The following is a 27,923-nucleotide window of genomic DNA, read 5'->3' as shown; positions in this document are numbered from 1 at the left end:
CCGGGCGGAACTCCACAGGAGGGAGACATATTGGAAATGTAATCGAACCGATGTTAGATTCGTGGACATAGATTTCCATCAGTTTTGCATGGAGTCGGCATCCATTAAACGCCCTGGTAATGAACATCGCAATTTTACGATCGAGTCTCACGATCGAAATGGTGACAACTGACTCCATTAAGGTTATTGGCAGATCTTTAACCAGCGCTGATAAGAAGCAGCAGTCTGCCGTCTGCTCGGCAGCTTAATCGCAATCGTCCGAAGGGGTTAGCTTCTGTCGACGCAGTTAATTGACTTCCAAATTCGAGAAAGCACTCGCGGGGAATCGTCTGTCACTGTTCCCCGCAAGTAGTACGAAGCAAAACCAGTAGCGCAAATTGTCCGGCGTCGTTGTGCAATAATTTCGACGTCTAATTGCTTTCCGCTTATCTGCGCTACCCAAAGGGCATGCTAACCAAGATGAGCTGCTTGCGGCTAATCAGACGCTCGGTGCAGATGGTGATTCGCTTACCGGTCAGATACGAGGGTACACCATTCGGGAGTGATAATTGGCGAATAAGAAGCATTTCGGCCAGAACGGCGGTGTCCCGATTAAGAACCATAAATTGCCACCAAATGGTTGCAGATGTTTTCCTGTGCGAGTGTGTTTGTTTTTTCTTGGCGGCTGGTTGTAGATGCTGGGAATTGGAAAGCACTTAACCGTTTTGTTCTCTCCAAACTTTCGGGAACCTACATTCAAATTGATATTTCAATTATGAAGCTATTAGCGAGTGAAACAGAAACAGATTAGCAATCATTTCATTGCTGAGAGAATGTGTGTTGTACCTTATTGTGAAGTTTTTGATCGGGTTTTTTTTTGCTGCTTGAACGTAAAAGCTGTTAATTTCTTAATGGTTCTTCAATATGGTGAAGATTGGATTCTTTTTATATTTACTCTTCAGTCACCCAATCTTAACACGGATGGGAAAAATTAAATTTAACCTATAGAATACAATGTTTCTGCTTTGCGCAGTTGTTGGCAACAGTGAGCAGAAGAAGCGAGTAATACGTGATGCGATGCGGGCGCCAATGATTGTTTTAGCAAAATTGGTGCCTATCAGCAATGTGAATTCTTTGAATTCTTCTCCTCACCGCAGGCAGAACACATCACTCCAGCATGGTGTGGCGTTTCGAAGCGGCGCCTTTCGAATCAAGCCGAACATCACATCATCATCGTCTTCTTCAAGGGCTCGTGTTTTTCTGGGTTGAGAATCACGCGGAATTATTATGGTGCGCGCCACGTTTGGTAATTTGAAAATTGGTCCTCACCAAACATCGGACGGCAGTGCTAGAAGTCAGTGGGGAAGCGTAATCAACGAACCGGTCGTGCTTGTAAGAAATCGTGGCTGCTTCTGGTTTCTCGCAACCATTTGCAACGATTGTGTCATGAAGAATTTTTGAATTTATTAGATTTGAATTTGGATGTCAAAATACGTTGTTAACGATTCTAATGAAACATCGAAGCTTGTAAACTTCTTTCTTAAGAGGAACATTTTAAAAGCCTCACCTAACATCGTACCTTGCGATCGTACGCGATCTCACTAGCAGGTGTTTTCTGTTGTTAAGTTGATCCCAAAATGCTGATATACATCGAATCAAAACCAACCAATGTGACGAGTGGGAAAAATGGCATTGTAATTAACACCCATAAATTGAATAGCAAGAAAATGAAGTGAGAAAAAAAAGCTTAAGGATGATGAAAGCAAACGCTACGGTCAATGATAATCTGCCGTGAAATTGTAAACGTCTAATGGATGGTATTATGATCATTTTTCAAATGAGCGATGAGTTCCACCATGCGTTGCAGTGCATTAAAAAACAATTAATGCGTGATTTTTTCCTTTCAATTGTTTTCCTGTGTGTATTTCTTGTTTCCTTTCCTTTGGGTTTCATAATGAGATGGATGGACAATAGTTATTACACGGCAAACAGAATGTTTTACATAAGTTATGTAAATGATTTTAGCCACCAATAATGGCAGCTTGATGAATAAACCTTGAGGATATATTTGACAGTTTGTATGTTAAAATTCGCTTTGAAATTGACTTGAGGCTGCAATACTATACTTGGTAGCAATACTAATATTCAAATAAAACGTTAAACCCACCCTATTTTGTAATAAAATGTACAACTTAACGGTAGCGTGTAGAATCAAAGCTCATGAACCCTAAAAGCCCTATCAACCCACATTTAAAGCATGCCTTCACAACAAAGTAAAACTCGATGGTCAAACGAGCAGTAAAGTGTAGGATTATCTAGCAAACGTCTTGTGGTGTCCACCCCTAGCAAGCACTTCAAACGATTGACTACACCAAGTGTGATTAAGGTCTTGGCGCAAGATGGCACCTGTGCGTTACAAGATTTAGTAACGCTAGCAGCTAAGGCTGACGAAATGCGATTGCCATAAAGACATCCGCGGCATCTCCGTCCACTTTGGGATAAACATTCCGGGGGCACACATCCAACACAGCTTCGTCCCACATATCCAACGCAGCCACAGTCCAAACCATAATTGTTGCTGACCTTTCCCTCCACCAAACCAACACGAGCACACCCGGTAGGCCACTGAGAACAATTTATCTCCTCATGATTTTTTGTTGTTGTACCCACTCGGTAATTATTGCGTCTGGGCAGTGCGTTGCGAGGAATGCAAACAGCAGCAGTCTCACCTGAAGCATCAACTGCATCAATCATAACCGCTCGGAACCGTTGTAATACAGTTTACATATTTTGAAGCACGAAAGCAAGGCGGGAAATACTTCGCACCCGAAGAATTCTTTCACGACTAATTTCAGAAACATGCGCGTCGCCCGCACGATCGCCGTAAGCATCCAAACGGTCTGAACCGAATCGCCGATCGGGAAATTCAAGACAAACTGAATGGTAAGGGCAGAGCGGATGCACCTTCCCGTTCATGTCGGCGATTCATGGTAGGAAGATGAGTTGGAAGATTAGAAAAGTAATCACCCGAGCAGATCAGGCAACAATAAGGAGGGTAGAATTCTGTCGATCCCCAGGGGGTTTGGAACTTGCAGCTAGAAAATAGAAGCAAATTGCTATCCAATTACTTGTCCCCACAGGGGGGGAAGGTAAGAGATTTAAGTAGGAACGGAATGCTTCATTTTGGTGTGGTTTCTAGCCAAAGAGTGGTCTTCAAGCTAAGATGTAGAATTGCAGGGAGGGTTTGATCCTCGTTTTCCGGTTGTGTGTGCTCCAAAGTGTCAAAAAGGAAGGGTTTTACCCTATTACCAGCATTACCCTGCGCTGGAGGGAGATACAGTAGAGGTGTTTGGATACTTAGTTAGGGCTTGGGCGAAGGGAGTAAGACCTATTTTTTGACACACACCTTAGCTAAACTGTCAAGTAAGAAAGCCAGTTTTGACAGTTGTGAACATAACAAAAATATGGCTATTTCCAATGAAGAAACGCAACACCACGTCCTGCAGATCATCTGAACAGCAAGTACTTCAATATTTCCCGTCGTAATGGCAGATCATCTTCACGACACCATAAAACCTAACCCTTTCTTTAACTATTCTACCTACTACTTGCTGTCTAATGCTGCCATCAAGGAGATCTTATTACCCGAGAAACAGGAGCATGATCAAATTCTGTCCGGTTTGGGTGTTTAATCCAATACTTCCTCCATGCCAAGCTAAACGTTTCGCCCCATTAGTGCTTCCCTCGTGTTTCACTTTCATTTTTGTTGTTGTGCGGAACGAAGCATTTTTATGGAGCTACCCTAAATGGGGATCCGTATGAGCAATTTAAGTGAACAGTTTGCAAACGAACACGCTTCCCTTTCTTGCATTTTGCCCAGTTTTGATCGGTTTTACGTGTGGGTGGGTGTTTGGGAGAAAACTGGCACAGAAGCACCGCCCAACGGAGCATGCAATTTTCAAGTCACGTGAAACCGCAAACACCAGCCACCGGTCTCCAAATCCATCAGCAATATCCATCGCTTACGCGATAGAAGGGGTAACGTTTTTCTACTCTTCTTTTATTAATTATCCACCACTCTTCCTATCCGTGTGAGCGTCGGTTGGGAAACGGGTCGTGAAAATAGCCGATCGATGAAGAAAAAAAAATGGTAGAGGAGGCCTCTACCATCCGGTCCAGATGGTGCGATATGTGGTAGCTACCCTCTTTAGGAAGACGCCTGTGTGGCCATCTCAAGTCAGCACAAAGTCGGCAATTCGCAAGACAAAACGTCTTACGAAGCATCCTTTGGGCAGAAGCAGAACGACAGTCAAAAGGGAGATGCCGATGCTCCAAAAGCATGGGAACTCTGCAGAAAAAGGATGTTGAATTATAGTTTTTTTTTTTTTGTTGAACTTACAGAAAATTGCACAACTTGCTGGTTTTTTGTTGGAGTTTTGCTCGTGATGGATCTGTTTTGATTTCACTTTTATAAGGTAGCAGCATAAGTAAAGGTTTTTTTTTCTGCCTTACTGCTTCCTTTTTCATCTTCGGTTGTCATCTGTTGTTCTGTAAGAGGTGATCCTCTTCCGAATAAGGGTTCCCTTGCAGATCATGTTCACGACCAAGCATTAATAAGCATCCGGTTTTGTTTTACTCTCAATTTGCTTAGTGAATGTAAAACGAATCCATGATGTGTGAAATGTGATTTTTCATTCCGTTTTTTTTTTAAATAAAATTCCCACCAAAATGTGCTTGTTTCACAACTCCAAGTTGCATCACAATCAACAAGTACAACAAATCAATCTTACTTGCCCACAAAAAAAAATCTGATCTTTATCTCACCGAAGCTCTCATACTCATCATCAACCAGCCAGTTGCAAAATGTTGTCCTCAACCGGCCACTAACCACACAGGTTCAGTGGCTGACCTTTTTGGAGTACGCGCGTGTGTATTTTTGCTAGCAGCATTGCACCAAGTACACGCACCACGTCTGTGAACCTGACCGCAATAATGGCTGAGCCCTGCTGTTAACGATTTATGCGCATATCGCACCAACGTTGTGCTCGGTGTTCAGTGTAGCTTTTGGAGGTTTTTTTTTCTTCTTTAAACTCATCACCACCACGGCCTTACCACCGTTTGTTCGTGATTTTTTTTCGGCTTTAGTTTTGCGATCACCGGCGTTACACTCGACCAAGCACATAAACGGTGGGAAACTTGGTCAGTTGGGCAGCGTCGCATAACGGATAAAAGCAACAACAACAACAAAAAACTCCGACCGGACTTCTTCCCCCCCTAAAATGTGACATCGTTTCGTGTGCGTGTTTTATGAGTGAGCAAATTTGTTTCACGACAAAAGCACAAGCATTTATTATGGAAATAAATGCTTACTGCCGCTGACGAGGCTAATTGGAGAGATGAAGTAAGGGCCCGTAAGCTTAAGGTATGTTAAAAACGGAAGAAAAGAAATGTATTTTAAAACAGGTTGAGGCAACAGAGACGTACGTACCGGGAGCAATGGAAGTTTATCACACTTCTTCGCTACGAATGGGTGTTTAGGTGCGGTAAGAAATTAATCTCACGCAAAATAATAGACGACGAAAAAAAAAAGACACTGCACGTCACCACCGCATAAGGTTGAATCATTCATGAGATTAATGAAAAATTTAATATCAAGTTGTTGATAGGCGGCAACCGAGCACGTGATGCACGCGTACCAAAGCACGCGTTTTGTTTCGCTTCACGCTGCTACTACAACAGAGACTTGGATTGGGTTGATAATTATGCAAACCCATAATGCTTTACAAGTGATAAAGTTGAATGATTATCATGGCGTGTCTGTTTCATTGTTGGGAGTATCTTTTTGTTTTTCAAAGAGGAGGTATTATTTAATATTTTTATTGATCGAGCAAAACGCAGCTTATCGTTATGATCAATTTTTATCGTGGTAAAGAAATTCTTGGATCATTAAAGAATGTTTAGGCATTGTTCTGATGCTAAGTAAGTGGAGACAGTTTTATGACGGGGTAATGTAACGGTAGAAAAAAAAAGGTTAATGTGATATTATTTATATTGTTTTTATTAGTTATGAGGAGTTTTGCATGGGGAACAGGCGCCTGGAGGTATGTAATTTTTTTGTTGAATACATGAATTGTATCGAATATTTACGAGACTTCAGTCGAAGATTCATGATGCTAGAAAACAATGACAACATTATCTTTTAACGCTCCACAGAAATCACTAACTATAATTGCATATCTTGAGGCGTTATAGTCTTAAAATTTATTGTGAACATACATCAATTTTGTATTCAATAAAGGTAAACTTTAGATTGTGGGTAAACTTTAGAATTTAACAGATTTTGGAGACCACCTAGGTATAGAAAAAATATCAGAATTTGAATTTATAATGCTCATACAAACATTTAACAGTATAATTAATTATTTTTCGGATTTGCAGATACTAATGCCGAGGTGGAATCAACTGAATGTGTGTGAATCATTAAACTAAAATATCATTTCTGGTTATTTCAGATTATTGACATGGGATACTAGAGCCTTGGAGAAAGTGGGAGGAACACTCTGTGAGACACAAAACCAATATTTTGAGGTATTGCAAACCCTTACTTACTAATAGATTAAAAATACACTTCCAGGTTAAGTAGAGTAGTACACTTATTGTCTTTAAATCAGTCTTAACGAGCCGTTTTAAGTCTTCTTTAAAAAAATATAATTTAATTAAATTAAACTAATAGAACAATAAAATCATAAATGCATGCTATAAGCCTTGGAAGGAGTACAGTTGTTTTTAGTAATGCATTTAAAGACAATTTTAAATTCTTTCTCCATCATTTAATCATAATAAAGCATTTGAAGCTGTTTTCAGAATGTAATTGCACTTATTAAAAAGCATTTAAAAACCACCCTCATTCCCCTAACGGTACACCTAAGAAAATAGCGTGACTGGTAAGATTGATTGATTTTCTATTCCTCCCCAACGCACCACCAAAAGCACAACGCACGTGTGCGTCTTGCAGTAAGTAGCACATAGCATTATTGCATCGTTCAAAGCCATTTATTAAACGCTCGAAAATACGCTCACCTTCACAAGGCAGACCAGGTCTGGCTGGCGGCGGTTCGAGAACACCTGACGAGATCAGAACCAGTCGAACAAAGACTAAAATGCGAGCCCAAAACACTATTCCAAATCCCGGACCTCCAATGCAAGAGAAGGGATTGCCCTGTCGGGCAAGCACATACCTCGCTTAGGTTGAGATATTGTCATTCGGAAAAATGCGATTAAATTCCACTCGCTTGCATGTCTGGTCACAACCAGCAACCGGTAAAGTGTGCTAAGAACGCAGTTAGCTAATGCAATACCCCAAGCCGTGCAACTGATCCCAATGGTATTTATGGACGAGGCTTTTTATTTTCTTTCGAAACGGGATAGCTTAAATAGATCCACCACGTGCAGTGTTGGAGTGGGGTTTTGTGGTGGTGAGATTGGTTTGGGTAAGCATGCTCGAGGAATGTATGTTAAACATTGGGCGGCTTGTCTGGTTTGGGTAGTGTAAACAAGAGGTTCTTGTTTGTTCGCATGAATATTAATCGTCTTGTGTTGTTTTTCGGAAAGAAAACGTACCACAAATGGTATGTTGTAGTTGGGGGACCAGATGTTTTGGGGAATCAGAAGAAAAGGAAAAAAATACAATTGCAGACAGTAAGAGATCAATTTTTGAGTCAATCTTCCTAGAGTGTAATATCCACTCCAAGGAATTTTAACACGTCGCAACCCGGAACCACCGGGGGTTAAAATCCACCGTCTCGATAATACACTACAGGTCGATAAGTGACTTCTTAATGGACAATTTATTACCCTCCTAGCCAGTCCGAGCAGGCGATTGTCGGTCTTCGATTATCTCACCAAGATGAAGTTCAGACGAACTTCGACCACCGACGAACTCGGGGTACGCAGAGACACCTTTGGAAGGATTGCGATCGTTACCCTGATCGTGCTTCTGATCACAACTACCTGCTGGACCGTTGGATCGCAGTGTGCTTTTATCGCCCAAAGGGTACGGAGTTACGTACCGACATTAAGAACCCGTAGCGTAGGCGTCAGGTTTTGTGAGCGAGGTTCCATTACCGCTATCTATGTTACTAAACATTTCAATTATCCTGTCGGCCAGACAGCTCTTTGAGGCCCTTTTTGGGTTGTAGCTGTGGGTGGCTTTAACAGTCAAGGAGTGTGGTGCTATTCTCGTGATCTAATGGCCGTAGAACACTTTAGGCTTACATCAGTATAAGATGCATGAGAAGAGATTGGAAATTTGCGTGATCTAACGCACGCCTGAGGGTTATTTATGAGCAAAGAGATAATTATTTAAAATAACATAAAAAATGTACAACAAGCTTTAAAATTTAAACATCACCCTAACCTCAAAATGCAGTAAAACCATCATAAAATCTCAAACTAAAGTAGATTTCAATCTGTTTCGCTTCCATCGTCTGCTCAAGTCACTGTAAACTTCAGACAAAATCTATCAAAACTGTGTTATAAAACTTGGCAGAATTGCTAGAACCCTGTGATTCCATCTGCGGGTCAAAAGACGCTTGCTTTTTTGACCTGAAAACTCCGGATTTCATCAAACAAAATTATCCACTTACATTCATACTATCCGGATCCGAACCGATGGCTTCACTCCATACATGCGTCGCTGCGTTTGCCTTCAACCACCTGTTGTCCCCTTTGGCGTGTCGTGTCGTCTGGTGATGCAATGCGTCAGTCCTAAAGCGGGCGAGAGATAAACACAACCAAAGATGAAAAAAACTGTACTAAATTAGTGCACAATTTGTCGGTTGACAAGTTGATGAGCGTTTTGCACCAGCACGAAGATGAAACCTGATGCAATGCACCACGAGAAGAGCGCACGAGACAAAAAAAAAAGAACCCCAACGTGAACATAAACAACCGACTGCCTATTATGCGCAATCATGTGCCTGTTTGCTTTCATGCGCGAGCTCGCTGCACTTACGTACATGGGTTGTCGATCGGGTTGCTTTGCGTGTCGACCATGTCACCAACTGTGGCTAGACGAATTCGTTTTCATTAGAGACCAGGTTAGAGCCAACCTAGAGCGCTACGTGGGGAAGTACTCTCGTACTTAGAGGAACTAACGTTACGTTAACCGCCCTGTCCAGCACTTGGGTGGTGTAGTACGCAACACTGTAAAAGGGAAGCCCAGAACCAGTTCGTTCGTTGGTGGCGATCGCGGGATATCAATGTTTACAGCGAATATACCCAACCACATCACCTAACGTGGTCAAGAGAAGTCCGGGCGCTCCGTAATCAAATCGAGAGCTCCAGCTCTCCGGTTTTCGCTTTCGTTTGGCCAGTTTGGAACTGGCGTTGCGTAACTTTGCGACGACTTCGCTTAAGCAGGTCGGAGGCCACGTTCTTCGCGTTCGAAAACTATCGCGTTGCATGCCCCGTTCGGGCCGGATGATTAACGATGGGAACGCGAGAAGCGAATGGCAACGCTGGGGTAGGACACGGCTGGGTATGTTCCACCGATCGTCCGAAGAGCTTAAAGCCTCCAGTGGTTGTCTCGGCATGCCGTGGAGTAGATTAGCGATTTGGAATTCGGAGCTAACTGCGCTGGATGTAGAAGTAGAAGAAGAGGCAATGTCGTAAGTTATCGGTGATTCGATGCGAAACTTTATTTTCCTATCGGTCGGTGGGTCATAAACTGCATCATTTACTCTCGTAAATGATAGCTCTTTAGGGGAGAAGGTGAGCGAGCAGTTGACTACTGACCGCGTTACAGGACAATAAAATCACACGATCGATGTGATCGGTTCTGACGTTATGTAAAAGTTGAAGTTAAAAAAAAAACCGTTTTATTATGGTGGATTGATCAACCAGCAAAAGGTAAATGTTGATTTGGGTAAATAGATAGTAGAAGGAATTCCGCTCTATCGCAACACCTCGGAACGATTTCCAACACTGTGTAACGGGGAATAAAAAGAAGGTCTCACTTTCTACTGTCCCGCCATCCAGAGGCATCAATCAACACAGCTACTCCCGACCTAAAAATCCGATACTCAATTTGGCACACCAAAACAGCTGTGTGACGCCATTGGGCCTGTGTTTCTCACCCGCATTCGTGTTTGCAAATGCAAAGCAGTGGGCAAAAATGGGATTGGCATCACTTTTTCATTAGCCATGATCGGTCCACTTCAGCTGATGGTGGTTTTCTTTAAGGTCTTCTTCAACGAAAGTGATGACGCGCTACGGTGGGCGAAGTTAAGTTTAAGAAGCAAGACTCAGCAAGAGCATCTAGCGCAGTGAGTGATTGGTACGAAAGACTTGTACGATCGGAAAGAGATGAACCTCGCAAGCGCATCGATGTACTTCCGCGTTGCTAAAACAATAGACGAAGATGTTTCGACCCTTGTGATGGGTTTACATTTCTCCACAAATTCATACGTACAAAAGCATAAATATTGGCCACCGATGCTTAAAACACCCGCCGGCCGGAAATCGAACGAGCCGGGTGTGGCTTGTACGGTGAAGGAAAATTGCTGAGAATTAAAAGTTTGCAACTAAGTTTAATGGTGAGATTTTTATTTCGCCCCATGAGCAACATTCGTCTGAAGATGCTTCTATTGTTTGCAAGTGCCTTTTTCGCAGTTGAAAACACTAAGCGCGCTTAGCATAGTTTCTACCAGGCCAGGCAAACTGACGCAGAATTCAACGGCGCGTTCGCTGCTTTTCAACAATGCCGCGCCGCGATCGACAAACATTAGCAAATGCGAACGGTACAAAATAAACTTCACCGGGGTCTGCGCATAGCCAGCTTGATGCATGATTAAAATGGGTGGCATTAGGAGGGAATCCCTTGTGCTTCGTTTGCTATTTTGTGCAAATACGGCCGACCAGCAACACTGTGGCCCCGGTGTGGCCTAAACAGGTGGCTACAGAATAGTATCGCGAGTAGGAAACCAGGAAGTCGGTCATGAAGCGTCCATTATGAAGCATCGCCGGTGGTCCTCAAAGAATAAATGCCGTCTTAGAAGCAGGTTCCGTTCGGACCAGTGGGCGGGTTTGATCAGGTTTATAGATAATTTTTGTTTTATTCCATTATCGTTGACTAAGCAATACGGCCTGGCCGTCACTTATGAATAAAAAAAAAAAAAAAAAAAAAAAATTATCGTTGACTAATGAAAATGATGTTCTGGTGTCTGAAGAACAATCTATATATTTGAATTTTTTTATCACAAGGAATTGAATTGCTCTATGTAATGGTGTAATTTTTTTTATTAAACCATTGAAAGTTTTATTGTAAAAATGTAAAAAAAAATAAATGCAAAAAGCTCTCAGCCTCTATGTTTGAAATAGATCTTGATAACTTGAGAGAGTTTTGTCTTTGGTAACATAAATCACAATTTCTTACCATGAATCCTATATTTTATTATATTTTGAAAAGACAATTGAAATCAGACGAGGCAAGACATGAAGCAAAGCATAGAACTGTTGTATGGCTTTTTCACAACTATTTTTTATGTAAAATAAAAACCTGTTTTACATTAATTGTGATTAATAAATAAAAGAACGAAAGGTATTTCACCTTTTTTAATTTTATATGTGTCTGACGGCTCTGCGCCGTATTGTCGAAAAATGGACTTATATCAGCAAGAAATTCTTCCTTAAAATTAAACTTCATTCGAACAAAAATCAATACAAATAAGAAGATAACTTTCAACCGCTTTACTTTCTACCTATTGTTTAGAGAGGATACAAATATTTCCTTTATATTTTGCTTTACAAACACACCAAAGCGAACACAGGCGTTATTGTGTGGCCAAGAAAATCATAATTTCTCTCCACAGCAGAGCACCACCAGGAGGGTGTGGTTGCGAAGTTTGTTTGATTGCTAAACGGGTCTCCCCATCTTGACATGCATCCCCGTCAGCCAGCGGCAACCATCGCCAAATGAGGGCCGGTAACGAGACAAACGCCGCACGCAGCAAAGCAAAAATGGGCGGCAGCAAAAGTGATAGGGCAGTGCTTCCGGTTAACCGAACGTATTCGATCAATCATAATGCTTCTGGTAATATTATGTAAATATGTAAACGCCCAGCGGTAATATCAACCCCAGACGGGACTGCTAAAGCGAAAGTGGTCTTGAGGCTTCCTTGAATGATTAGTTTTATTCAATCGGAAGTGAGCTTGTTCGAAAGTGGGAGTGAGACACTCTCTCTATCTCCGTTTTCTGCACTTGAGTCTTTTTGCAAAAATATTTTCACAATATTCCAATGTAATGGAAGACACTCCCGTGGATCGCATAGCGCAGAGTAGTGGAGCGAAAACAACTCAACCTGAACAAACAAACAAACACTGGCCGTGGGTTTCCACCATCCGCCGGACGTCAAACCCGTCGGTCACAATTCACGACACGTCCATGCAGGACGAACCCTTGAATAACTTTATAATCATTTCTAATGTGTTCATCAATACCGTCGTCGTCGTTGTCGTCATCGGGCTGCAGCTTGTAGATGCACCTTTAGCTGAAAGGGACCTCAAACCACACACACAATGTTTGTGCACCCCGTTGTCGTGGCGCGCGAAAGACAGGTTGAGATATTCATTACGGTTCTCCCTGGCTGAATAAAGATGAAGCAAAGATGATGATGATGATGGCTTCTACATCCACTTTCAGGTTTTTCGGCATGCATGCTGTCATGTGCCGGCAGACGACACGCCGTGCTCTTGCGAGGTCTAATGAGACATCGCTCTCGCTCGGTCCTAAAAAAAAACGCGTATGACGAGCTTAGCGCCGTGCCGATGACTTCAGCGTTAGCAAAAACCACGAACCCTGGCCGGCACGATCATGTGGAAGCAAAATCGTGCTCTCATCTGCTGAATGAACCTTCCCGGTTTGGGTGGACGCGTTGGAATGTCAGCACGTTTCTTCCTTCCTTCCTTACCTCTCTACCATGTAGCTAAGAATGATGAATAAATAACCCGCGTGTCCGCTCGCTTTATGGCGCAGTTTTGATGAAATTATGTACCCCTCGGTAATTTATGGGTTATGAAAAATGGCGGCGGCCTGGACCATACGGGTGACTTTTATTTTTGCCGATCAGACACACCATCGCGCTCGATTCTGGTGCAAAAAAGATGATTTGCCTCGTTGGCAAATCGGGGGGAAGCAACACGGAACACGGGATGGGATGGTGGATTCCGGAAAGTGAAAACTTTACGCACAACAAGACGATAATGATCGGTTTGGGTGAAAGGTGTGATTAAACACTGTGTGTGACGGGGGAGCAGAGGTACAGAGAGAGAGAGAGAGTCGGGAAAAGAGGAGTGTGAGAAGCACCACTGAAGTAATGATCGCGTCAGGGTGCAAGCGAATCAAGGGAACGATGATTTGTGTTATTGCAACAATGTGCAGTTCTTGTGAATTGCCGCAATGAAATGCGTCTTTATCGAGATACATATTTAATGGGCCGATCGTAATGAAGGGTCGAAGGAGTCGTAAAGCATACATTAGTATTCCAGTTTTTGCTGGGGGAGCTCACTTTTGAATGCAAATTGAGACAAAATGGATGGTCAATATGATTTGCTGATTTTTATTGAATAAGTCAATATTGACTGTGGACACAAAGGCCACAAAGATTGAAGGAAGAATTCTACTTTAAATGCTCTCTTCAGACATTAGGATGAATACTTTTTGCTCAGAAATTTCTGAAAAGCTCCTAACATTTGGTATATTTGGTAAAAATGACTGTGTTGTGTACATGAACACCTCTCATTTGAAGTTCATTCCACTTAATCCGCCTTCTGACATCATCACTAGAACTCACACCTTACACGGACATAACGTCATCACAACTTGTTCGAGTGAGCCCTTTTCTCACCCACAGAAAAAGTCTCATTCACTTTGTAGACAGAAAACCATTCGTTATACTGCTTAGAAATCGCACATCCTACGCAGTCTAAACCCTTATGCAACTCACCAATTTGGAGCTCGAAGGAAACACCACTAAGATCCCACCCAACAACCAGCCACAAACAGTAGGTCACAATAATGCACCAATAAGGAGTAATCCACTTTTTTCTGCCCTCCAAAATGTGTCCCCTCCGTCCAAGAACAAAGACTTTCCACTAGTAGTCCGCTAGTTCGTTCCAACCGGTGTGGCGCCTTCGCTGACCGATCTCGGGCGGATATACGCAGTGTAACAGTCGATAAAAAAGGTGAAACTTGATCTGGTACAGAAGGTATTAACCTAGAAATGGTGAGCGACATGTTTACGTCCGAACGCAACGTTGACTCGCGGAGGACATCAATCGATGAAACATTGTAGAGCTAGGCATCGGGTATGCCATTTGATAGCTACACTAATGTGTCCAACTGCAAGACTGTAAGGGGTTCGCCGCTAGTTAACGAACTTCAGGCAGTCACTTTCGATAAAGTCTTGATAAAGGTGATCGTCTTGATGCTGCAGGAAAACGTCGTTGAACGTCGTGTCAAACTTTGCGACGCTTTAGACGAGTTCGGCTGACGACAGTAATCAAGTCAAGCTGGGAATCGTTGACGTGCATGTACATCTGCCAGTTGTACAAGATAATGACAAATTTTAGCACACTTTCTAGTGTTATTTTGTAAAAATGATGAGAAAATTCATCATGCGGAAAAAAAACATTAAGCTGCCACTCTCGATCGATTGAGTCATTAAGAGGCTTTATTTGATTCCGTACACGATCACACGGTAATTTCTGCTTTGCTAGTATGTTAGTGCCAAAACGAAAGGTCCAGTGGCGAAAGTAGTGGCAACTATATTCATGTTTGACATTTTTTTGCCACATTACTTAAAAATTACAACGATACGTACGTACGTGGATGGTACATGACTTGTTTGTGTTTTGCAATGTCGTCTGCAAAGATGGACTGGAGAGAAAAAAATTGCTACTTAGCGCTACTATACCACACTTTCATCATTATCACCGAGTCACCGAATGTAACGGGAAGGGTACGACGGAAATAATCATCACCCGGTCCATTAAGGCATCTGCGAGAAATAGAAATCAAAGCAGCGAAATAGAGATGAACCTGGCGACGCACGTAGACCTTAATCAAATAAATCCCCCCCTAACTATGGTGGACAGGTTATGCCAGAGGGCTACAAAAATAACTTGCCCAAAAACCCTCCCATAAGACGAGTAACCGTTAGCAATAAAAGTAAAGCGTCTTGCGTTGACGATCTACCTCGATGACAGCCATTTCTCTCCAGAGATCTCGTGTGTCTCCCGTCCGTCCCGTCGGTCGTTGGTAATAGTGAATAATTATTATTTTAAAGTCATAATTCCTACCATCGGTTGCAGGTTTCCTGCCTTACTGTGCCAACCTGTTTACAGTTTTGTGTAACATGAGTAGAGGGGCCAAAATGACAAACATCAAATAGACAGTTATGTCCACTTCCTTAATTGCCAAAATTGAGTGGAGCTTGTTGCTTTTTTTCTTCTCTCCTCCGGGGAAGAGCCGGGAAGTTGATTACACAATCTAGCGGGTCATCTGGTCCGTTTGGGGCATGCAAGTGCTGGTGCTGGTAGCCCTGAAGCCCTCTACTTGGCGCGGTCAGGTGTGCTGCTAGGTTAGAAGAGACCTAGGTTTGAGACCATTTTTGTGTGCCGTTGCGAGATCTCACTAGAACATGATTGTCTTTACCGCTATAAGAGTGTATGTCCGTATGTAGTAATGTCTCCAAAATTGAATGGGAAATGTATGAGACAATACGCTAAGCAAAATTTGAAGACATTAAAGGCAAGAAGTTAAGGCACCTGAGGCTGTACCTTCACCTCGGCTGGTGAAAACTTCAATCAAGGACTCCCCGGGCTGTTTTTATTTTCTGGCGAAGCAAGATTGGCCCCGGCAAATGGTTACGGCTGTCCAATTAACACATCCGCTCTCTAGTGGAGCTAGTCGAGCCTTCCCCCTTTTGCATGCATCATCCCGTAATGAGGGTCATCCGTAAGCCAGATTGCGTACCAAGCTTTCAAGGGTTCGTCGTCTAAACGCATTCCGTCTTCACTTCAATCACGGTAAAGATTAATTGGTTTTTGGTGGCTTGAAACCTATAGCGCCACGAGAGAGAGAGAGAGAGAGAGAGAAAAAGAGAGTGGGCATCACTTTACCAAGTAGCTAAAACTCAATGACAGACCACTTTGTGTGCATTTTGCGCTTTCCATAAAGCGGGCACAATTGCGGATGTGATGTGAGCAGCACAAAAAAATACAGGCGGATATGTCTGTACCAAGTGTTGAGGTTGAAATGATATACAAAGAAAGAAAGATGCGCCCAACCGGTGTGCTTCAGGTGAAAGAGCGGAAGTTGATAGAATGGCCAGTGAAAATTACAAAAACGGTCACCACTTAGCTGCCGGTGAGCTAACATTGGATGAGTGTATGAGAAATTAGCCGTGCACGGTGGTAAGGTTGGTGTTGAAAGTCACGTTTTCTTCCAAGTGTGAGGTGTAAAACAAATGGTTGGAAACGGAAAATGGAACTGGTGAGACCTTGCAACATCACTACCAAGTCGTCACTGGATAATACTCAAATAATTATGAAGAACCATATTCTTTTGATTGACTTCTAGCGCCGGTCTGGTGCCGTGACCAGGATTATTACCAGCAAGCGCACATGCACGAGCAAGCGTGTCAGTAAATTAGACGAAATTCGTTCAACTTTCGCTCTGGATTGGGAAAATCATTTCCTTCTCCACAAAAACACACGTACTGTTCCCTCTGAATCAGAAGTGTTAGTTGAAAACGAACCGGAAATAAACTCACCTCAAGCATTAAATCCAACCTAATTCGTTCGACACACGATACATTGGTACAACGCTGATGGTGTCCATGATGATGGCATGATTAGCTCCTACCGAAGATTGATACACTACCGGCGATGTGGTACCGTACCGAACCGTACAGAAACCCTTCTTAAGTAAACAAAGCCCCCCCCCCCCCACCCCAAAACGCATTCAATTCTTTCGGGGGCAATCTTTACAGTGTAGGTTTGATTTATTTATTTTTTTATTTCGCGCCTTCACCCCACAGAGCGATGATGCGTGCTCGGCGCTGAACTTGACTGAGTTTTTTTTTTTGTGGGGCCACCACTAAAAAGCATCCATATCGAACGGATATGGTTGTAAAGCGCCTAGCGCTCACCAGTTCAATGGCCAATGGGTTTATTTACACTTCGAGAAGGAGGCTCTGATTGGAATCGGACGCAGGGGGGAAAAAAACGCCAGGCAGCACCTTGACCATGAGGCTTCGGATTCGAAAGTGGAGTAAAGAAGCATCCAAAAATGCGATCAACCGTGTGCCATTGAAGTGGATCATCGTGAAGGCCGCGCACGGAAGCGGTTGCATGCAGACTTTGGGTAAATGAGGTAGTAAGATGAAGTTGTGGCAAAGAGATCGGATGGTGTTCTACGCAAGTTGGCAGCATCTCGTTAGCACCTTGTTAGTGCAAAATGAGCCTTGTGGCATGAAGTTCGCTTCTAATTTTTGATTGATCTCCATGAAGAAGTTCTTTCAATTTATCTGCATCTGCCTATCTAAAAGACCTTAACGAAGTCTTCCAAATGTAAATGATTCCATCAAAAAATGTAAATCCTCCAACAAATTAATTCCTCATGTCAAGGTGATCAAACAGCAACCGCGGCAGCAGGCGTTCGAATGCCTTGAACCCAAAAATGGGAGTTTTTAAGTGCAGCAAATGAAGTCGTAAGCAATAGCGCTACCGGAATAATCCTATTCCCACCAGGTGTAAATCAAACTTTTCATCTGCTCCTACACTGGATTACTGGTTGGTAGCAAGTGAGTGTGGCGCCATTTGAAATCTAAACCACGCATCGGTAGATCCTGCTAGTCGTACCACCTTCCCAGTTCATTACCGGTGAATCATATATCATCACTTAAGACGCATGAGACCATTTTGAGTGCAATGGAGGCGCGAACTCCAGGTGAGAGGATTTACATTTCTGATCAGCTCCCCATGGCGAGGACAGATAAAATCGTAACGATTAGAACGCAACTCCCACACAAACAAACACCTGAAGGTGAGCGATAACCTTCAGCTTGTTTGAGGAAGTCCATGGGAGATTAAGAGGACAAGTACAATCGTGACATAATGGTAATTTTCTTAAACTTTTAACACTACCCCAACAATCAATCAAATCGGTATGTTAGCTCTTCTGACTCGCACTTGATGGTAGTCTCTTCTCACTATCAGATCTTACCACAATAGACCGTAATCAATTAGAGATCCCCTTCTCTAAGAGGCTTCTCACTTTGTGTGGGTTCGCCTCTCACCTATCAAAGCATTTCACACACCGCGATCGATCCATCCCGATCGATCGTTACTGTACCACTGAGGCAAGATAACTGTACCTGTTAATGTGGCCAACCAGGGTCCGAAATCAACCGCAGATGGTTATCGGAACGTTTTTGTGTTGTCGAAAAGATGCGATCTCGGCGATCAGGAATCAGGTGAAGAAAAGAAAAATAGCCCAATAATAACAAATTAACGGGTATTAAATTTTCCACCAAAAAAAAAAGAGAAAAAGAACTTCTGTTTGAGGGTGTTACACAGCAGTCTATTGTGTGAGTATCAGATGGTCAGTCCTCCCCGGTGGTCAGTGCAAAGCACGGGACACTTTAGCTCACAATAGTTCCACTAGCTTTAGTTGTGTGCTGTGCTTCTTCTGTTCTTTCCCGGCGTAGAGCGGTTTGGTTGGTTGAGCCGATAAATATCGTAAACTTAAAGTGCTGCTCCGGTTTTATCACAACTGGCGTGCGGTTATTGGAGGTATCCATCCTCTTGCAATTGGAAAAGAAACGGAAAAAGCAAAAACGGTAATGCTTGGGTAGACGGCAAAACCGCGAGAACTATTTTGCGGATCCGCTATCACACGACTGCGGCCGAACCGATATTGAGTAACTGTTTCTGGCACCGATCGCTCTAGGGCTATTACGATTTTACACTTATGAGCAGCTTTAGACTCGATTGTTTCTTCTTCCACTATAGCTGTACTGAGTGATTGCTCCGCAATCCGTTCCAACACTAGCTATCCTTCAGCTGCCAAATGGATGAGTTGCTGTTTGTATTGTGGTGTTTGTTTTTCATTACATTAGCACCGTTCAACCGTAAGCTCATCAATAAGCAAAATGCATCGAACGTTGGCCAACTGTGCGATAGGGCGCTGTATAGGCCTCGCTCCTTTCCTATCAGGTGACATTGATTTAGCTAAAACTGAACACCCCAACTCTACGCTAATAGATATCGATAGCGATAACGATCGATTGGGGAGGGCTTCGATCGATCAAAATCCCAGACCCTGGTCAACCGTTGCATCCATAATTGATCGATCGGTGTGCAATTATCGGCGGCGTGTTTAGTATGCTGACCGGGAACTCACCTGTCTCGGTGGGTGAAATTATCGATTGAACCTTTGTCAATGCATTTATCATCTTCATATGGGTGGAAATCAGTGACGCATTCAACCACGAGGTCGATGGGAAAGATGGGAATTAAAACAAACGATTCTGTAGGCAATCATTTAAAATTGGAGGCTCTAATCATCCTTGGGGTTGAGTTTATGTTTGAACAGGAAGTCTATGATTTGGAGTTGATTATTCTAACAGAATAGTTTACTGCTACATCCGTCTGTGTATCTGTTTAATTCTATTTTCTTTTTGCTAAGATGCTAATCTTTACCATTAAATTGTTATGTAAATGGTGCTTGTTTGGAACATGTGGACAGCAAAACGATTCACCTCTGATTCATCCTGGTGGGATTAGAAACCCGAAAACCCGATTTATCGATTCCGTCCCATTTTCTAATGCACTTCTCTCAAGGGATTTATACGGCAGACTTTTTGATTGTAGATGACGATCACCCCACAAAATAGGAAACCCTACTTGTTGTGTTAATGAAGTATTTATATTTAAATGAACCGTTAGAGCATCCAATTGAACTGAGCTTTGTGGGCAAACGTCAACAAAAATCAATCCCTATAATAAGCCCTCATCTTAAGCCCACGGATTTTAATGAGAGTGCCACAAGATATCTGAAGAAAATGTACAATCCCATCTCATCAATAACTGTAACGATCGAATTGAAAGCATCTTGTCACATCAAGGAACCTTTTCTGAAGGAATGTTTCAGTCTTCAGAAAACAAACCATCAACTTGACGTTCAATATCTCTTGAAACTATTTCGATAAACAAATCTTTCCTACTTGTTGATCGAACGAGTTTCCATAGGGCTTCCCTCTCTTCTGGTATGCAAATGAGCAAAAGGAACGGCGAACAGGTTGGGAATGCGTGATAGGAAGCCAGCCCTGGGTTGAAGCATGAGAAAAATGTCACCTGCTTTATCATAGGTTGTCTTTTCCGTGACAGAAAAGCTGGAAGCTTTCCAGCTCGATCGATCACTAGCCCGAGTAATCATCGTCCTACGCAACTTGGCTTGGACCGCACATTTAAGCCCGGCATAACTAGAACATTGGAATCTAATTAACCCACCGAAGAAAGAAAACTGTTTTACAACTTCAAATCAGGCCATAACTTAACAACATCCCAGCACGACAAATATCCCAGACGAACAATAAAGATGAAGCACCCCATCGAGTGACACGGTGTACGATAACACCCTACGAAATAAAATCGCAACTAGGCCACCACCCACAAAACGGAGCTTAGATCTCGATCGAAGCGGACGCGGAACTATCTGCGACCACCAAGCATAATGCGACAATAAAAGTCGTCGTGTTTCGGTTCCGTCCAAAATGAACTCGCGCCGGAAATGAAGGCATGAAGGACTGGCAAAACATTAATCCGTTTAGTCGCACATAAATGACAACTAGCTCCCACCGTACAGCTGCGGATCGCATTGTAAAGTATGAGGCGTTGCAGATATCATTAAGAGGTGAGTAAGGTTCAGAGGGGTGTTTTTTTTTTGGTGGGTTCGGTCACACGGGTGACACCTTAAAAGCAGGCCGACAACAACGCATTCAATCTGTGTTCAACGAGCTTAACGCTAGAATGAGAGAAGGCCAAAAGCGTAAAGTCCGCAGATCTTAGACGCTCTGTGCCTAATTTGCGATAGTAGTAAGCAGATGGGAACACAAATCTTTATGCTCTCCGGACAAGAAAATCCACCTTCACAATCTATGGGTGGCTCTTCTCGTTTGATGCTTAAGAACTCTTGCCACTCTGGCTGGTCTGGACCCATCCAAACAGCTAGCCAGCTAAGTTTACGATGACGCTGCTAAACTCTAACCCGCTGATCGCAACGTAATGGGCACCTTGCTGGAATCCGAACCCAGCTGGAAGAGATCGAATTGGATGCAGCAATTCGGTATGCATCAACCAACTCCAGAAAGACGAAGTATGTTAAATAGCATTCTACCCAGAAGGTAGAAGTTCGCTGGCGGTCTAAAAATAGAGCCCATCCCGGACGGATTCGTCGACTACCGTGCTGCATTGAGTGTGAGAAATAAAAAAAAAAATGGAGAAGTGTAAAATAATCTATTCACGGCCAAGGCCAGTCAACTGATGACGGGCTAGCGCTAAGAGTGGCGATGATGACGACGGTGAATCACACAGCTTCACCGTTCGTAGATTCCGGAGGCTCGGGTGGCCATTAGTTACGGTTCTTGCGAAAGGGCTCGCTCGCTAGCATTCGCTCTACGTACGAGGCTTGTCCGGGGCGAGCGATGCAAATCAATAATGTTCAATTAACAACGGTTCACCCTCGTACGATGGATTGGTCGGTTGGATGGCAAAGATGGTTATCTTTGGTACGAGGGTGACGCGTAAAGGTTGATGTACATCGTGGAACGTGTTCGCTATTGCAGGTTGCATGCCTTTAACGCTCGTCGAACGAACATGCTTTCATCTCGCATCATATGGGTACGATTATAGAGGCTGTGTAGACCGAGTCCATGTCGTCGGGTACGTTCGTGCGACTGTACTCACATCCGGCCTGGAACGGGATCTCGCCTCACTGCACAACAATGCACAACATGTGCATTCGCCAAAGTGCACGGCGATGATTAATCGTATCGAGGTCGGATAGAAGCTTCTGAGAGGGCTCCTGTAAGCTTTGGAACGTTATTGACGTCCCGGACATACAGCGCAGTAGAGCCTTAAAATCGGTACTATGTGTTATCTATAATTAACAAGAAGAATCGCTACACTGTTTGTAAGATATGGATGTTAAAAATATGGCATCGATAAAACGTTCTAGGTTCTTATCGCGTATAAGAGAATCCGTGAAGGAATGAAGATAAAGCCAGGGTGCATTGTTGCACGTCGTCCTGTTGGAGCTCTCGCTCTCTCTGTTTGGAACTCTTGCAAGTACTGCACTATCGTGCTAACAAATGATCGAACGAATACTATCAATTCCTCCCACACGACACCTCAAGTGTCGGGTTGGATAAAGGGCACAGAATAAATAGTTCACATTTAAGGGTGCTTTTGGACCTATACGGTCGGTTGTTGAAGCGCTCCCCCAATGCTTCCAATAAACAGCGGGCGGTATTGGAGTTGAACTCTTATTAAAATAGCACCTCCAGTGCTTGGGAGCTCATTTGTATTGTGGCCTTTGCGAAGTACTTTTATTATTTGCCTATATGGAACAGCAACAGCTCCACATGCTCCAGATGGAAACAAATAAATATGTTTTCACCACAAGAGGGCGTTTGAAATCTCCACCAAATCGAGCAGCACACAGCAACGATACGGAGCATTTGGCCTAGAATCTTGCACCCAAAGCCGTGTCCAGGAACGAACCACTTCATACCTCCAATGCAATATACCTATGGGCTCTTGTTAATATGATAATTTACTGATCGTTTTCCCGCAGGAGTGCCACAGAACTACACGACGGGTATTGGTGTGTGTGTGTACGTGATACGGTCGTTTCGGTGCTACCCCTAGCAAGAAAGAAGAATGGTTGTCCAGTAGGATGGGCGGCGGATAGCTTTCTTGTACTACCGAGTCGACCGCTCTCTTTTCGCTTCACTTGGCCATTACAACCGATGTTGAATCATTACCGTACCGCACTGGCTCATTATTACAGTAACACTGCGATAATGCTCTGCCGCTGCCAGGTCGATAGGTGTGATGCGGATCGAAAGTAGCGGCTGCAAAACCGCACCGAAACGGTCGTTCGAACCGGGACGTCCAGGAAAATGATTATGGAGCATTGGTATGAAACGCACGTATGCGAGTGTGGGGCTCAAATTAATTGTAACAACTCCTGCGAGATAGAATATGCTTCCATCGACTCGCAAACAACAAACCTCCGTCGTTTAAGAGTAAAATGGAGAAACACACGCATTCCAGCGAGCTTCAAATTGGAGACCGAAGGTGTTTGCTTGCCCGAGAACTATTTGTTCTGGTTGGTTGTTGGAAAGCTTTTCGTTCTCTTATCAATGATTTGTGTATGACTATGTACATGTGTGTTGCCGGAATGTGCTAACGAATGACGATTTGTCTGTTTGCCAGAACGCCTACGCCCCGTGGAAATGCACTCCATTTCCGAGCGGAAAACATGTACTATCTGGGTCTTCTTGGTGTGTTTGTCTATTTGCTCGCACACCTTCTAATCTCACTGGAGAGGTGCATACAGTTGATTAACGGTACTGTCGACTGGTTGTAAATTGTAACAAAAATCTAGCAAAAGATAGGCACGTAGTGTGAAGAATGGTGAGGTCAAAGAAAAATTGTGGGGATTGAGAAGAAAAAACTAGTTTGAATGTTCCAAAACAGATTCATTGTCGTCTGAAGACTAATTACTTTAATGCAATTCAGCGAGATGCAGGCGAGACCGAGTTATAGGTTTTTTTTTTACAAACCCTTAATTCAACAAAATATTATACGATTTTCAGCTATGACAATGTGTGAATAATTTAATTATCAATTATTTTTAATCACTAAAAGCCTTTCCAACCGAGAATCGAAAAAGCAGTACGTCCAAGACGCTTGGATGTATCGTTTTAACTTTATACTGCTTACAGGGTTTACCTAGCCAATTCGGCATCGTCAAACTATTATCGGGAAAAGGTAAATGCTTATTCTGGCGTCGTAAACTCTCAATTGAGCATCGTACATTTTATTCGAGTTTAAATCGGTCGTTGTAAACATTGAATTGGGCCGCCACTGGATTGTTTTGATTTTCAAGCTTTCAAATCTAACTATCTAAATCTAAATCTCTGTGGTAACTAATTACAAAAAAAAATACTCTTTTTAAGTTAAACGACAAATATAAAAGGTGTAAAACCAAATTTCACAATCTTCAAATTCATCACATCAACACTGTGATAACTTTTTCAAGAACATGTAAACATACTTTCCACGTTGTTTAAAAGGAGAAAGAATAGATACTTAGTTGAGGCATATAACATAAGAATTTGATTAGAAGAGGAGCATAAAATTTACAATGCTGTGAACTAAAGCTTGAGATGATGAACTTCGTGATGGCTAAATGCACTTATGAGATAAACTTTTTATTGAAATAAACATGAAAATAATATAAAACCTAACACTATGCAAATATTACAACATAGTTGGTAACTTACCAATGGTGTAATAATACCTGATTAGCTACACATCACACAACCAACGCATTTTGTAGAGCTTTATGGGTTAAACACAACGGAGCCACTGAGTTGGCAGCTTGAAAATCAGAACAATCCAATGGATCCCAATGGATTTAAACTTGAGGACGTACGAATAGAATGGACGATGCCCAATTGAGAGTTTACGACGCCAGAATAAGCATTTACCTTTTCCCGATAATAGTTTGACGATGCCGAATTGGCTAGGTAAACCCTGTACGATCTCTAACCAGCAGTCCAGAACATTATGTTTTTAAATTTAATTTTAATATTGAATTTTTTAATATGAATTCATAATCTGGTCGAAAAAAATATGATAAATAATTAAATACTTCAAAATCTAAACATCGATACTTGATTAAAGTGCAATTAAAATTTCAGCCCAATGATACGTTACAGTACATTTTCTCCGCAGTCGAGAACAATGCTATCGCGCACTTTAAAATCTATACTAAGGAAGAGGAAAGTTAATAATAATTAAAATCTCTTCGCTTCAATCAATTAACCGTAGAAACTCGATAGCCCGCACCGGCTACCGCAACGGTGGCGCACAGTTTGAATGAATCAGATGGAAGCTGCTGCTGTGCTGATGCTTATAAGCGATGAGCGGGTGTGCAAAACCGAAACAGATAAAAAAAATCAATCCAAACACCCAACCGGGTGGAAAAACCGCATGTTCCAGGCCACTGCCAGCTTACGAAAAGGTCTGCAAACGGAACATCGGGAAACGTTGGCGAGCCTGATGATTCCCGATTTCCCCATCCATCGTGGTCGCTCTTCTTCACCTTCATTCGATCATTCGATCGATAGATTCAATTTTTAAGCTTCTTTCTTCACACTGGTTGTTTTCCCCTTCTTAGTTCCACGATCGATACACATACGGAAGCAAAATTGTCCGTAATCCGTAGCGTATCCGTAGCACGCTGCAAATGCGATTTTCCCGGCAAAGACTGTTCTCCCGGTGGTTTAGGGTACGTTTAGTTGCATATATGCAAGTGTTTGGTTAGCACACGCTCTATGGGGGCTCCGTAGCACCGCTGTGGAAGCAGCAATCATTATTACGGTCAATCATGTGTTTCATTGCATCATTAGTTCACCCACCGGGTAACGGCGCAAGGGCGAGAACGAACGGGGGCAAATGCAAACTCGTCGCCGCAATTGCTCGAGAGCTTTTCCGATCGGCTCTCGCTCCGGTCGCTCGACTGATGATGATGAAAAGGTGTCGAAAGGGTCTCGTATTACTGGCGGATTTTGATGAGCGGTACTAATAATCTTTTCATGCGAACAATAATAAATGTAATCTGAAAGGGGGAATAAAAAAACTGGGCCTCATCTCATTATACACACACGTACACTGCATACAAGCAGAAAGAAAATGGTTGGAAGACTGCAAAGGAAAGACATTAAGTATTAATCCGCTCGTGCTCGAGGTATTGAGGTTCCATTTCAAGATGCACGATGTTAATGTAATATGTAGATTGTAGTGGAAGTAAAGGAGATTGCTTCAGAAGACGCTTCCCGAGGCAAGTGCTCTATAGTTAACCTGTTGCGGGAGAAGTGGATGTATGATTTACGAGCAGATGGACTCATTATGTAAGTTCAAAGAAGGAAAAACAAACAGGCAATGCTATCTGTTTCATCTTTATATTCAAAATGTTATGACTGTAATGAAGATATGTTTATTATTGCATTTTTTAAAATATAAAACAAAGCAAACCCATGAGAACAGAACAAGGCATAAACTTATTTGCATTGGTTACAGCACGACTTGCGTTTCCCTAGACAGATCCAGTCCTCCGCTCTGCAGCTTCTATGGCTTTGAAATCACGGTCAGTCATATCCTTACTGATTGGACATACTACACACCGCCACCACCACCTGTAAACTCGACACAGACCTCTTAACCATTTTATCATCATCATCAAAAAGCAACAGAAGAATAAACACATCCATTTCTTTCGCATCAGCAGCCTGTACAGGGAGATTTAATTGCTTATCGTCATAGGTTTAACAATAAACTAATCATATCAACTGTAGTCATAGTTAAATTTAAAGCCATATTTGTAATAATGGTAACACAACATGTACCCAAATACCGTCAACAGGCGAATGACGTCGTAAAAACTCAAACCCTCTTCAAAATAAATTTAAAAAGTGGACTGCGTTTAGTAACATTTAAAACTTGTGTTCATCGGAACTGGAGTGTCCATGTAAATAGTTTAGATCACTTACTAGTCTTATCGTGCGTCTGTTTTAGTAGTTTGAACCTTACATTTCGATGGTGGTTCGGTGGATGGCATGGCAGGACCGGGATTTAAATCCCAACTGGACCTTTTTCCGGCGAGAAGAGATAACTATCTAACTACGTGAAGATGAAACGTATAGTAAGTTCACTTCCAAGTGTTTCTCTACTATAAGCGAAACACAAAACAAATATTAAAACACACAAATTATTTTGACGAAAACAATTACTATCAAAAGGAAATCATTTTGCTCATCACAATCAAGACAAACGGTAGAATTGGTAGAATTAAAAGGACTTGAGTTGGTCGCCTTGTCGAATGAATCTATCTCAAACGGAGTTCCTGCTTAAGCCAAAAGTTTGACTTAAATTTTGGTTATCCTTTGATGGCAGCCAACAAGTACAAAAACATTTTCTTAACTTATTCAAGCAATATTGTTAAGTAATCATATTGTATTTAAATATTTAAAAAAATATTTTTTTAAAATGGCTGAGAAGGAACCCATCTAAAAGGAAAGTGTTTAATAGTATATAAAATTTTGAAATAACTCACATAATCACACCAAAACAAGCAACAAAATTATGTTCAACCGATCAAAACAAAATTTAAAAAGAATCCAGCAGCTGTGTTGGCGTGCTTTGTGACGCTGTTTAATGATCTTTTAATTCCAAAATAATTGATGACCACCCCAAACAAGCCATTCCTTCTGTAGAGCTTGTCATTAGAAAGCATAATTTGTTTCGTACACATTTTTCTTTCCTTCTCTGCTTTTTCCATCAATAACGCAACAATCAATTGAGAAAAGAATGCATTTTTTTCTTGGATTAAAAAAGATCCAACGAAAAACTCAGAACCACCGTATGTGGACAGTAAATGCCTGCTCCTGGTCTACACTTGGTGCGTTGATAGGATTAATTCTCTTTATAGAATGCCTCATATTAGGCCCCAAAGCTTCAAACGAGTGTGCCGACTCGGGAGTGTGTGTGTGTAGATTAAAAATTGAAAAAGAAATACATAATTCCCACGA

The 27,923-nt window shown here is 42.4% G+C and overlaps 2 protein-coding genes across 2 annotated transcripts in view; one reads left to right on the top strand and one right to left on the bottom strand.

Annotated features, from left to right (window-relative positions):
- Positions 1–8,741, bottom strand: part of LOC126563919 (serine-rich adhesin for platelets-like) — a 29,679-nt gene extending 20,938 nt beyond the window's left edge. The window contains exon 1 of the mRNA XM_050220719.1: positions 8,625–8,741. The gene's annotated coding sequence lies outside the window, so the exon portion shown is untranslated. The remainder of the gene's footprint in view (positions 1–8,624) is intronic.
- LOC126564500 (mannose-P-dolichol utilization defect 1 protein homolog) overlaps positions 1–27,923 on the top strand; it is a 161,617-nt gene that overhangs the window by 52,404 nt on the left and 81,290 nt on the right. The gene's annotated exons all lie outside the window — the stretch shown is intronic.

The sequence above is a fragment of the Anopheles maculipalpis genome, chromosome 3RL (genome assembly GCF_943734695.1).
Source record: "Anopheles maculipalpis chromosome 3RL, idAnoMacuDA_375_x, whole genome shotgun sequence".
NCBI lineage: Eukaryota > Metazoa > Arthropoda > Insecta > Diptera > Culicidae > Anopheles > Anopheles maculipalpis.
This window is presented reverse-complemented; position numbering and strand designations above follow the sequence as displayed.